Here is a 12,613-nt window from a genome sequence, read left to right on the forward strand (position 1 = left end):
ATATATATATATATATATACAAGGCTGGTTTTAAGCCAGTTAGGTGTACTACACAAAAGATGAAATATTAATCTTCAGCTTTTGTAGAAGACCCCACTGACAATTCTCTAACTGGGCCCCATGGGTATTTGGCTCACAGTCATAAGGTTGTGAGTTCAATTACAGGTGGCGCATTTTGTCTTTGAGCAAGACACTTTATTTCACATTCCTCCAGTTCACTCAGTGGGCAAAAATGAGTAGCACCTGTATTTCAAAGGGCCAGCCTTGTCACATTCTGTGTGAAACTGAATCTCCCTGAGATCTACGTTAAGGATACATGTGTCTGGAGTGCTCAGCCACTTGCATGTTAATTTTACAAGCAGACAGTTCTGTTGATTAGACCAACTGGAATCCTCATCATTGTAACCAACTAAATGCCATATATATATATATCATCATCGTTTATCGTCCACTTTCCATGCTAGCATGGGTTGGACGATTTGACTGAGGACTGGTGAACCAGATGGCTACACCAGGTTCCAATCTGATTTGGCAGAGTTTCTACACCTGGATGCCCTTCCTAACGCCAACCACTCCGAGAGTGTAGTGGGTGCTTTTATGTGCCACTGGCACGAAGGCCAGTCAGGCGGTACTGGCAACAGCCACGCTCAAAATGGTGTATTTTACGTGCCACCTGCACAGGAGCCAGTCCAGCGGCACTGGCAACGATCTCGCTCGAATGTCTTACACATTCCACCGGCACATATATATATATATATATATATATATATATATATATATATATATATATATATATATATATATAGTAGACTTACTTGTAAAATAGGACGTGTGCGTTCAATAATGTAATAATACAAAGAATATATATACATGTATACACACATATATGTACATACTTACATCTACATGTGTATATACATGCATATCAGGGTACAGGACGTTAGAACAATAAACTACAGACAACGGAACGAACACATAGGAAAACGGAAAGCCCCTTGGAATATCCCTTCATCAGCTGTCTCTATTCTATCTAGACGTTTCGAAGACAAACGTCTAGATAGAATAGAGACAGCTGATGAAGGGATATTCCAAGGGGCTTTCCGTTTTCCTATGTGTTCGTTCCGTTGTCTGTAGTTTATTGTTCTAACGTCCTGTACCCTGATATGCATGTATATACACATGTAGATGTAAGTATGTACATATATGTGTGTATACATGTATATATATTCTTTGTATATATATATATATATATGACTAATGCCTTTGGCAATGTGCCGTGCTCAAGTAGTAGACCTATCAAGCCAAGTGAAATCGTAGTCGTGGCAGATACTGGTGTTACACAAGTGGCACTCATGCCAGTGACAATAAAAGCACCCATTACTCTCTTGCAGTGGTTGGCATTAGGAAGGGCATCCAGCTGTAGTAACCATGCCAAACCAGACTGGAATCTGGTGTAGCCCCTCAGCTTGTCAGCTCTGGTCAAATCATCCAACCCATGCTAGCATGGACGGCAGAAAATGATGATGATTATGTATATATATATATATATATATATATATATATATATATATATATATATATATATATATACTCTTGAGAGAGAGGGAGCGAATGAGAGCGCAGATTATTGAGTGATTGATTGTACTGATAGTATTAGACTTTATTACCCCTGAGCCAATTAAAGGCATGATATTCATATTCCTCACGAAATCTCGTCTTACTTTTTTTCCTTCCAATTTTCAGAGAATGGATTTCACACTTGTCTTGAATTATAATTAAATAAGAAAGTAATATTTTCGTATCAAAACCATTATGAATAAAGAGTCAAATTAAGCGGGAAAGATTTCCAGGGAATGTAATTACGTATGAACTTATTGATTTTAGAGCTCTAAGTTCTAAATATCCATTACAAACACCAAAAAACTGTTAAGCTTGTTGATGATAACGATGATGATTAGCACAATGACGACGACAACGACGCAGAGACATCGATATATCACATGATAGATTTTAAAAGTCCTATCATCATCACCACCACCACCATCATTGTAATCATCACCATCGACATCATTATCATCATCCTCCTCATCACCATCATCGACATCATTATCTTCATCCTCCTCATCATCACCATCACGACCACCACCTTTACCATCATCGTCGTCGTAGTCATGGCCATTTCTTTGCACTGGTACAAGTCGAAAATACGCACACACACACATATATATAAACAAACAAATGCACATTTACGGTGCCTTGCCCTATAAATACGAATCTATTTGGCAACAACTTTTTTCTCTTTTTAATTTCTAGCGTACCGGTCAACTATCGATTTGTACGACGCGCGGCTATAGATGAAAATGAACTGTTTGAATGGTAAAGCTGTTAAGAACCAGCTCTGCTCGTTACGCCGCTACTGTCCATGGCGGCATGTATCAGTGTCACTTGGCTAGTAGCGGCTTTCAGCTTTTAACATATTTATCATTTTATCTTAAAATTCTTCGCCTCACACATTATACGGCTATTTTCTTTACGTTTATTAATAAACACCGATCTGGATATATATCCACTCTTTAAGTTTTCTATTTCTTTCAAGCAGTGACTATATTATATCACATGAATAGATTCATTGTATTAGTTGACACGTAAGTGTATGCATCGATGTATTTAGACAGCTGTACACATATTTAAAAGAAATAAACATACACGCATACAAATATATCTATTCATTAATACGATAAATATATTTTGAAACTCTTCGTAAGTAACCGTAAACAAATTAATACGACAAAACCACAACTGAAAGTGTGGTGCAGGATCATAAGAACAAGAAAAGGAACGGACCGAGTAGAAAACCATTTGAAACGACTAGGTGAGACCTTTTTCTTTTTCGGTTTTCCTGATTTTTCTGTGAGCATGAAATCAACTGTTTTCTATAATATCCATGCTGGTATAATTCACCATACGCATGCTGACTTAATTTCAGCTGGTCTGTTTTTTCTCATTTGTAACATTCTGTTGTACCAGTTTTTTAAAAATAAACTTTAAGGACAACCTTTCAGTAATATTTAGGCTAATCCTTAAGACGATATTCAACCAGTTAAGTAGTAAGTTCTTTCAATACAGTTCTCTGCATTTTCCTAGAAAACTCTTCAATCATAATCGATTTGTTAGAACTTAATTTTTATGTCTTCAGTTTTATAAACGCAATATTTTCCTATTAAAGTTAGTGCATCTTATTTTTAAAACCCTGGATCGTCTGGCATTTGTTAAGGGAACATATCCAGCCACCAGCAAATTTTAAAAAAATTTCATCAACGTTTCTCTTTGATAATCTTGGTCTTTGATATTGCTTTCCAAGTACACAACTTGTCGCGTTATCTTTATGCTGCGAATTTTGGAGGTTAGCTGTCTATTAGGTAATTAAACTTAAATATAATGACTTTAACAGTATTAGGTTATAACATGTTCCGTTCAAAAGTATCATTTCTTTTAACTGATTCCTATACAGTCTTTAGAAGGCAAGGAAGATTATTATTGTTACGTACTGAAAATTTGTCATTTCAATTTATCTGCTTAAGTTAATTTACATGTGACTACATGCGTGTGAGTAGGTATTTCGTCATTTTCTTTTCCACTTGAAACTAGTTAAAAGCGAAAAGATAAAAGAAAGGAAAAAAAATACAACAACAAAAAGGCCACACGTTTTTGTTTTCTTTCTTTTATCCCATGACTGAAATCTAAAAGAAGAGAAGCGAAAAGGTGGTGTGACTTTTCTGTGAGTGTGCACATGCATAACACGGCATTTATCAGGTGGTTTTATCTCAATTCATTCCCTTGTTACGTGTCATCACCTTAGTTATTCTTACAACAGACCTCTCACAATTTAGGTTTTGTTTTTAGATATGGTATAATATTTTCAATAATTACTCTATTATAAAGTCTTCAATTGTGAATATACTTGCCTATCTATAACAGTTTCTATGGAGCAGCAAGCAACATGCCTACTTAGCATATGTTTTAAACGTGATCATAATGTGGATCTAGTTTTGTATTTCATTAATTTTTACCTATCCTTAAATTTCTTCTCGAATAATTACAATATTTTTTGTTATCAGCCCCTTTCAAAGATTAATCTTTTCTTTAGTTAGCTGGCGATCCCTTTTATCTTAAATTATACCCCTCCATAAAACTTTGGAATTTGATTGATTAGAAATTTTTCATAGGTGTGGCAGATCTCAGTGTTAAGGTCATATCACTAATTGTTTCCATGTTTCTGAGAACTACATCCTTGTTTTATTATCATTATCACCCTGACGAACAAATTCTCTAAAAAAAAAAAAATATCCAACTAAAGTGTTGCAATTAATTTTTATTTACTCCAAGTAACAGCTGTTTTTCTTGACCAACTTTTCAACATGTTTAGATTTCTAGTTATTTCTATCCTCGTCTTTTCTTAACAGTTTCTTAGATTTAATTCGTCAATGCTTGATTCAGTCAGTTTAAACAGTCAACACGTCAATTCTATCAATCAGTACTCTCATTTAATTTCTTGCATTCTCTCTTTTTTTTTTATACTACTTTTCCTGTTTAACTTTTGCTTGTATTAGAAGGTAATTTATTAGGTTGTTTATTTCCCATTCTTTTAATTCCTAATTTGTCACTTGTTTAGATATATCAGTTGGTAATGCTTGTCGGATAAAAAACTCGCGCAGATATTAAAGAAATATCCAACAGAATCATCTGAAGATAAACCAGTCTTATGACTGAGACTTCAAAGATGACTTATTTCAAGTTACTTGACTTTGTTAAAATGAACTGAATACAGCAGCTTAGTATGAGATTGGAATATATTTTTATAAGTTTTTTTAATTTTTATAGCCCTCTTTAAATTCTGTTATAGTTGTACTAGAAATTCAGCACCAACATTTTGTATCTTTTAAACTGCCTTATCAATTATACTGAAGTCATTTGTTTTCTTTCACCTATGACTTTTCAAAATATTCAAGTTTATTATCAGTAAATTAATCCTGTTCAGCTGAGTAACTCTCAGTCTTTGAGAAGTTTACAGTTGGTTATGTACTTTTATATGTTGCACATAGAGGAAATAATAATTATTAGTGATTTAATGAAAAACATAATAGAATGTATTCTTAGGATGTTTAATCTACATTATGTTCATTTTGTTGGTTTGTGGAATTGATTACTTCATTTGATAATCATCATACTGTTGTATTTCAATGAATGTAATTTTAATTGACATTTACTATTAAATTGAACAGTTTGTTTTTCTACACACATCATCATCATTATTATTTTATCCATGTCTCCTTTGTATTCTGCAATTGGTTGGATAGGGATGTTATGGTCTGAATCAGTTGTTATTTGGAGTTATTGCCCTCTTAGATGAATCAAAGACCATATTTCAAATCTTCCATTTGGGGTACAATTATTTATTTATTTTTGGTTATCTGCTCTTCCTGTCACCAACCACCTCACAGAGTGCACCAGGTGCATTTTATTGTGGCACCAGCATCAGAGAGGTTGTCATAACCATGACAAGGCTGAATGGTTCTCATGACTCTATATTGTCTCCAATTGTTCAGCATCCACTCTACAGAGTGTACTGGGTGCATTTTATCATGATACCAGTGCTAGGTTGCCTAGTATTCCTCAAAAGTCTCCTCTACTCATCATTTAAAGCAACATGACTAAGGGGTAAATCGAAGAAAGTGTGATGTCAAAAAGAAGAACCAGAGTGAGAATGCAGGGGAGGGAGAGTGATTGGAGCAAGAGGGTAATAGATGAGGTTGAAAAGAGACACATTGATGACACAGTTCCATGTTTGCTGATAAATGATTAGTAAAATCCTGGGCAAAGATGAGAATGATGGATGTCAGTAATATGTTACTTGGCAGGGAAAGGCAATGATGGCTAGCTGTACAAAAGGGTAATGGTGTATCAGATAATCAGATCTAATGCCATCCCTTGTCAGAAGATGAATGATAGATTAAAAGGTGCTAAAAAGGAGGAGACAAGCATTATCAGCATAATAGGCAAAAGACCCAAATGTAGACCTGTTATACATTTCAAAGTCCATCACTATCACGATTTTTAAAGTTTGTTTCTTGCACAGGTGGACAAGTTTTCTCCAGTACCATGTGTTGACTATTGTTGTGGTCCTTGTCACTTCCTATGTGAAGTTCGGTATCTTGAGATCAGCCTTCACCACTTCATCCTGTCTTTTCTTAGATCATTCTTTTCCACAGATTCACTCATCACTTCGTTAACTGTCATTCTGTATCTGCATCATTTGCTCATCCCAGCATAATCTTCTCTTTCATCTGATTTCTTTTAGATCCAGTTTTTTCCTTGGCTCATTTATGTTGTTTCATTCATATGCACCAGCATTGCACATTCAATGGAACATGCTCATTTCATGTCTTTCTATCCTTCACAAATCTTCTGCATTCAAAGCCTAACCCTCACTACTGTGTAGCATTGTACTTTGGACACAAGCGTTATACAATCTGCCCTTTCACTCTAAGAGACAAAAATCCTTTGTTATCAGCAAAGACATAATTCCCTGAACTTTACCACTTTGTTTTCTTAGACTGGCTACTATGCTTTTGGAGCACCCACCTTAACTTTTAATTAGGTCACATAGATAACAAAAGCTATCAACTACTTCTTGGGAGCCTTCATATATTTGAAAATCTATTTCACATGTACTATTAGTGCTTCTGTGCATCTACTGTATATATAATCTACCTTTTCTATTAGGCTTCCTCTAATACTCCAACATATCTTGTGAGTATGCCATATGGAATTTCTGACTACTCTTTCGTTACCATCTGGATTCCTGTCTTCTTTCCTACTTAAAATTTTACTGTTTGCTAAGTTTGGTTTGAGGTCACTCATTTTTAGGTTTTTACTTCCATGTTTGGGATTTCTTTCCCACATTTACTACAGATTCATGGTTTAACACTACTAGAACTAGGTCATCAGCATACAGGAGTTTCTATAAGGGTTCTCAATGCTTGATTAATTATATGAGATATCTACATATGATTTATATGTATATTGTTGGTTTCAGAGGGCATCTGAAGGCTAAGGCCACTGCCACTTTCTCTGGACTTAGCCAGAAAATATCACCATTCTAAGTTTTACATTTATTTTTCAAATACACCACTTTTCCAAATCTCAAAGTTGCTTCTTTCAACCAGTGTTCTCAATTCAACCCTGACTGTTTCTCTTCAGGTCTTCCTTGGTCAGTCCCTGGTATTCGGTCTGCTGTCTCTGCTGCACATGTGTATGTGCTTCAGATAAATTTTTCTATGGTTTAGTCAATATTGGAAGGGCAACTCCCATGATCTTTTCCCAGGGCCTTTGATATTGGAGGAGCTGGAAAGGGAAAAAGGATCTATGACTCATAAGTTTCTGCAGGGCATCACGATATGCAGTTACCCTCTGGCTGGGGACCTGGAAAAAAAGCCAAAAGCAGAGTGGACTCTATTAAGGAACTCAAGAACCAGATAGTGGTGTTAAACCAGACATCAAATACAATCCACCAATAGGCTTTCACATAAGTTCCAGTTACCCAGATTCACTTATAAGCCTTAGGTTAATTCAAGGCCATAGTAGAAGATGCTTGTCCAACTTGTTCTTCATTAAGGTTGAAATTAGAAACACATGGTTGTGAAGTGAACTTAACTATTTGTCCATACTTGCGTTCGTAATGTTTGTGTGTGTGAATGTGTTATCAACTGCTAACATAAGCATACACTTATATGATTTATGTGTAAGTAGAGGCCTTTTATAGACAAACAATAACCATTCTATGAAATATATTTCTCTTCCTTACTGTGCATTGTTATTTTATGACAACAGTGCTACTACATTATATGAATTGTGATAAAGTTTGTCAGAAACAATAATATAGCTTTAATATTGTAATATAATGATAATATAAGCATCAATTTTTTAAGCCTATTCTTTTTTCCATCTAAAATTTTTCGATGGAAAATAACAATAGTGTCACTCATGAAACCCACACTATGTATCTATTGCGTGCCAAGCAACCGTGTTAGTGGTGAAAATGCTGAGCACTTGTTTCTCTCTTCTAAAAGTAGGTACTATGGATGATGATTATTTTTTTACATTTTTTTTTCAGTTTTAGCTGTACTATTTTGTTTTTGTCTAGGAGGGCAGTTACTTCAGATAAGAACTAACTCAGATTGTGACGTCCCATGCAACCCATGCCGACATGGAAAAGCAGACGTAAAATGACAATAGGTAATTCATCAGTCACCTAGCACTAGCACATCCTCTGTGTATGCAACATAGCAAGGTATTTTGCTCTGTTTAAATACTTGCAATGAAAAATAAACCCAGGAATCAAATTTTGATGTAAATGGTATTAGGTATTATAAACACCAATTTGATACAAAATGGCTACAGCTTTATTGATGTAACACAGACCATATATCCAATGAGAAAAGAAAAATAGCTGGCTCTCTGTTGTGTAATGGGTAATGAGGTTTCTTGGCAAGATCTCTTCTCCTTCAGATTGGTGCTTATAATCTTTAATAACCAATGTAAAACCTCAGAAGATTTATCTCTATAAAATTAAGAGGACATGTATCAATTTTAATTCAGAATAGTTGCTTACCTCTGCTGCCTGCTTTCACCACTTTTTAGGGTGACTATTCACTCTCTCCTTTCCTTCTCTTATGCATTGATATAAATGTTCTTTTACACTGTAAAGTTCTTCAGACTGTCCCAGTTTCCTAGACAGGTTGCCTTGATTATACTTAAGCTTTTGATACCTACCTGCCCATGGCTACCCTTGGTTCTGTCATGTAAACTTCCTGTTTTAAAGTGACTTACATTAAATCCTTCCATCAAAATTTCATGTTAATTTATGTTCTAGATTCCAACTTAATAATGGTAAAGTTATTTTATTAAAAATTTCATAATTTTGGCCGTTACCAGTACCTCCTGACTGGCCTTCGTGCTGGTGGCACGTAAAAGCACCCACTACACTCTCGGAGTGGTTGGCGTTAGGAAGGGCATCCAGCTGTAGAAACTCTGCCAAATCAGATTGGAGCCTGGTTTAGCCATCTGGTTCACCAGTCCTCAGTCAAATCGTCCAACCCATGCTAGCATGGAAAGCAGACGTTAAACGATGATGATGATGATGAAAGACTGTGTTTTCCAACAGAAATAGGATTAAAGAAGTCAAGTGGAAGCAGAGTTCCTAAAACGTGTTCGGAGGTGTAAAGGGGGAGATAACTGAAATAAACAGAACTAGTGTTAATATACCTTGTGTTCTGGTTGTAGCATGACATCCGAGCTATCCACAAGTTAAAAGGAATTATGAAATAGAAATAAAAATGAGATTGGGTTATAAGAGAGAAGTCAAATTGTGATAGATTACAGGCAAGCAAAACAGATGAGAAAATATGGACTCTACTAGCATTGATGGAGAAATAAATAAGAGACTGCAGAAAGGCAGATGGTATTCTTAGTATTGTAATAAAAGAGAAAATGAATGTGGACAGGATTCATCAGCAGAAGGACAAACAACAGTTGATCAAAAATCACCACAGATTATCTACCAATGACTATAAAAAGTAAAATGAAGAAGAGATTGTGGAAGAAATGGCAAGATGAGATCAAGAAATACTCACTGGCAACTGACAACATAAAGCATGAGAGTAAAGAAAAAGTGGGGTGGGATTGGCAACGGTTTGTGAAGGGTTCCATCCAGCAGTGGATTGCCAGTAGCTGACTATAACAATCTTTTAATATCTTGTTCTCTATAATAATAGCCAACATAAATGTTGGTTTGTTGGTTGATTTTCTCCAGTCCTGCTTTACATTGTATGGAGAGACAAGGGTATTGGAGAGAAACAATCATAGAGACATAGGAGGAGGAGGAAGAGAAGGAGTAAGTGACAGTAGTTATGGGAGGACATGGCTGTGTGGTAAGAAGTTGCTTCCCAACCACATGGTGCCAGGTTCAGTCCTGCTGCATGACACCTTCTGCTATAACCTTGAGCCAACCAAAGCCTTCTGAGTGGATTTAATAGATGGAAACTGAAAGAAGACCGTTGTATATAAATATATATGTATATATACATATCTATCTATATATGTGTGTTTGTCTTTGGTCTACCCATCACAACTTGGCAACTGGTATTGGTGTGTTTATGTTCCTGTAACTTAATGACTCAGCAAAATGAGAACTAGGTTTATGGGTAATATTCTAGTCTACAATAATCTAGCTGTTTAAATAATTATTGAAATACTAAGTTGTACCAAAAATAAAATGAAATGGCTAAAGTATTTTAGTATAATCTAATAGGTAGGTGGGCTCCGAAAGGGGTCTCAGGGAGTAGTATCCCTGCCTTTCTGAGCTAGACTTCCACCACGTTTCTTAAAAATCATGGTAGAGGCTTTGGTCTCAGGACCACTCATGTCTAGAAACTGAGGTTGGGGGTAAGCAAGATCATGCTCCCCGTAGAAAATCCAGCTCTAAAAAATCCTCATGATAGCTAAGGAGAATGGGCACCAGCCAGACCAAAGGCTGGAGTGGGCTGCACCTGCCTACCTCGGTTGCTATGGCATTGAGGTAGATCCAGCCACTCCCGTTAACGAGGACAAAACCTGGATTTAAAACATTGGATGATGATGATGATGAAATATCGTTATTTCTACTGATAAAACTTATGCTTAATACTGTTATGTTACAAGTCAAGCTACAATTTGTATTTCACTCTGTAATTAGATGACATAGCGATAAGGCATCATTCTTGAACATTTGTTTGTTTAACCCAGGTGAGCCCTGATCAATAGCACTCCAGCTGTGGCCATCCCATCTTGTTTCAGGTACATCTTTCAGTGTGTACTTCCTTTATTTTTTTTAGCAAGTTACGTAACTACATAGGCCTTCTGAACACTTAATGTGTTCTGCTAACCCAGAGAAATATCTACATTATCTCATACAGTCATGTTAAACACAGATTGTATCTGCATTTGTTTGTCAGTTGTATATGTATGGCTGTGTGGTCATGATGTTCACTTTGCAACAATGTAGTCGTGGGTTCAATCCCATTGTGCAGCACTTAGGACAAGGGTCTCTCCTACAGCCTGCAGAATTTGGTAGATGAAAATGCTGTTGCCCTGCTTAACACCACAGTCAGGCACTTGATGCTTTTGCCAGCCTCTACTCTGTTGTAAGCATTCTAGCTGGGTCTCTGATCAGAGGCTAACTTCTGTTTTTGCCCCTGATTTAACCCTAAAAAAGCAAACCACATATGAACAGTAGAAAGGTTCAATACATAACACTACAAATAAATCTACATTTAGTAAATACACATGCTGGTTTTCACACTGTTACTTAAGTTCTTTTTGTTAGACATTCCAGTTGTCATATACTGTAACCATTTGAACAGTAGCAGAACTGAGGCAGATGGTTGTTCGGACCATGACTGTTTCATTGGTCATCAAAAGGAAACTATTTTTTTATTCAATAAAAATTGGTTTTATCTGTTACTTTAACTGCACTAACATACACACATTTGTAAATTGTAGTTATAATTTAATAAGTTTCAATTTCAAATAAAAGCTATAAATTCTACTTCTATTGAGTACGTTTTTCTCTGGTTTGTAAGTACAAATGTTTACTTCTAAATATTTGATTTTTTTTCTTAATGGTTTCTATCATTAAGCTGTTGACCATGTTGGGGCAGCATTTTTATGGGTTTTAGTCATTTATATAAACCCTATTTTATTTATCAATTTCTATTTATTGAATGAGTAGTGGGTGCTTTTACGTGCCACCGGCACGAGGGCCAGTCAGGCAGTTCTGGCAATGACCACGCTCAAAAGGTAGCATGTAAAAATAACTTTTGAGTGTGGTCATTGCCAGAACCGCCTGACTGGCCCTTGTGCCAGTGGCACGTAAAAGCACCCACTACACTCTCAGAGTGGTTGGTGTTAGGAAGGGCATCCAGCTGTAGAAACTTTCCAGATCAGATTGAGCCTGGTGCAGCCTCTGGCTTACCAATCCTAAGTCAAACCGTCCAACCCATGGAAAGCAGACTTTATACTATGATGATGATGAATGACTAAGTTCTCTTGAATTAAATCATTTAAAAAATTTAATGTATTTGATGGATTGAATTACCACAAAGTATTTATATCCACACACACCTATCTATATTTGTAATGGCTTTCTGTTCAGTTTTCATCTGCCAAATATCACTCACAACTTGAGGTTATGGTAGAAGACCCTTCCCCATGGTGCCTCGCAGTGAAGTCAGTCCATGAACTATGTTTGTGATGCTGGCTTTTCAGTGTTGCCTTTATACCCAGTAAATAAATATAGCTACATATTCAATGTGGCCTATTGCTTTGTGAATATAGCTTCCTATACGACGCCTTAGTCAAGATTAAGATTAGGTAATGTGATATAGTGAGTGTTGTCTGCAACATTCTCCATTTACTATGTCCTATATTTTAAATATTTTAGTAATTTTTTTTGTAGTCCTTCATATATAATCTTGTGTAGTAGTACTAAGATCCTCTCTAGTTCTTAATTTAGACC

At 36.0% G+C, this 12,613-nt stretch overlaps 1 protein-coding gene across 3 annotated transcripts in view; it reads left to right on the plus strand.

The window, feature by feature from the left end:
* LOC106884322 (vacuole membrane protein 1) overlaps positions 1–12,613 on the plus strand; it is a 90,639-nt gene that overhangs the window by 3,407 nt on the left and 74,619 nt on the right. Inside the window, exon 1 of one of the 3 annotated variants that reach the window (XM_014935648.3) lies at positions 2,408–2,872. The exons of 1 other annotated variant lie outside the window; for it this stretch is intronic. The gene's annotated coding sequence lies outside the window, so the exon portion shown is untranslated. Of the gene's footprint in view, positions 1–2,407; positions 2,873–8,208; positions 8,296–12,613 lie in introns of those variants that run through there. One more of the 3 variants, XM_089359538.1, reaches the window with a different exon arrangement.

Source organism: Octopus bimaculoides, chromosome 1 (assembly GCF_046866305.1).
Source record: "Octopus bimaculoides isolate indiv1 chromosome 1, ASM4686630v1, whole genome shotgun sequence".
NCBI lineage: Eukaryota > Metazoa > Mollusca > Cephalopoda > Octopoda > Octopodidae > Octopus > Octopus bimaculoides.